Raw genomic sequence first — 1,986 nt, 5'->3', positions numbered from 1 at the left:
GGAAGGTTCAAAGAAAAGAGAAGAAAACATGAAAATAAGAAACTATAACATATCCAGTAGATGTAGAGTATTCCCCTAGCTATGGGTTAACCACTTGTTACCATTGGCAGATACTGTAACCACAGAATCCTAATCTGGTCTAAAGGATTGAAACCTAGATGTAATTTCCCAAAACATATTTCTAATTGAAAGGGTACTCCATCCATTTATATCATTGTTGGACTCAAGATGGACAGTTACCAACCAGATATGTCTTCTTTGTAATGGTCAAAACCAACAGACAGGCCAGACTGCCAGCCAGAGTAAAAAAAAAAAAAATGCATTGCATAAAATTACAATTTAAAAAAAAAAAATCATCTTTGCAAAGGTCTTATGAGGTAGGAAATGCATCAATTTTTTCACTGTCAGGCTTGAAGTACATATGTTTTGGTGAGAATCACTAAACGTGAACAAAACTTTGTTTACAAGAAAACTCCACACGGCACCTATAATAATACAATAATTATCAAAATCGTGTCCAAGTGGAATGAAATCTATTAAGATCATAAGTATTCATGGAAAAAAGCATTTCAAATGTACAGTTGTAGAGGGACTGTAGAGGGACAGAAGCAGATAAAATAAATATTAAATTCCATTTGGCTCGAAATCCTCACTTTATTTAATATGATAAGAATAATGTGTTTCCCAACTTTCTTGGCTTGTGACCATTTTAAAATTATACATTGTCTAGTGGGCAGCTGTCCAGTGATTTTTCCTTATCGTGATTTAGGATCGAGCTCCATTTTTGTCCATAAACTATTATAAATTGTAGAGGGTAACAGGCTCCTTCACCAACAGACACACACACACACTAGTAAAATGCACTATTAGAAGTTATTTAGTTTCAACTAGAAGAGAATCAGCCATGAATATAACATGAACATGATATATGAAAAATGGGTTGGTGCAGATCCTTACAGGATGCCCTGGCAAGTAGTCCTGAGACTTCTGGTCGAGCTAGGCTGGGGGTGGGTGCCAGCAACACAGAGCATGAGCCAATGGTTATGCTCAAGCTAATGGGGATCCTAATAAAGAAAGAAAGAGTAAAAGGGATGGGCACAGTTAGTAATTTCCATATTCAAGTACTGACAAAAACAATGTAAGAATCTACTGCGGCATTAGTAGTCGTTTTGCACCCTCTGTTTCAACTTTATTTATCTATAGAGAAATATCAAAAACCACAACCATCAAATGATTGGCGGAGACACCCTGCTTTTTGGACAGTGCTGTTGGTTGTGTGTAACAGGTGTGTGTCAGTACAATTGAAACTATTAACTATAAGAATAAAACACAACATGAGTTATATCTGAATGTCAGAACAGCTCACATTGGGCCTCATTCAAACTGTGTACGTTTTACGAAAAAAATCCAAGATTGATCAATGTTTTCTTCTCTGAATTACTTCTTCCACTTTTTGAAATTTAGAGCTGCCTCACACTGTTTTTTAAAAATGTTTATTTTACCAGGAATTCCTATTGAGATCAAAATCTCTATTACAAGAGAGACCTGGCCAAGGTAGCAGCCATACAAAGTCACAACACAATAAAATACAACATACACGACATGTTCACAATAAAATAGAAGAGCTGTTAAACAGTGGCCTCTTAAGAAAAAACTACTACATGTCTCTAAACTCACATGCTATATGATGCCCTTGAATTCATCAACGGATATGAATGTTTCTAATAATACATATTTTTGTAAATTATTCCATGCCAAAGTGAGTGCATAGTTTTCCAGAAATTTTCCCAATACCTGTCATAACACACGGTACGTTAATAAGCAACAACTTGGAGGAGCATAGCTGTGCTAAGACAAAGAAGGGTTAATAAAATAAGATAATCCTTTATTAGTCCATGGCGGGGAAATTTACAGGATTACAGCAGCATAGTGCAGTGATTCTCAACTATATACATATATATATATATATATACATATATATATACA

This window comes from Anarrhichthys ocellatus, unplaced genomic scaffold (genome assembly GCF_004355925.1).
Source record: "Anarrhichthys ocellatus isolate YVR2014 unplaced genomic scaffold, GSC_Weel_1.0 scaffold75, whole genome shotgun sequence".
NCBI classification, from domain to species: domain Eukaryota; kingdom Metazoa; phylum Chordata; class Actinopteri; order Perciformes; family Anarhichadidae; genus Anarrhichthys; species Anarrhichthys ocellatus.
The sequence above is the reverse complement of the archived record's forward strand: the minus strand, read 5'-3'. Positions refer to the sequence as shown.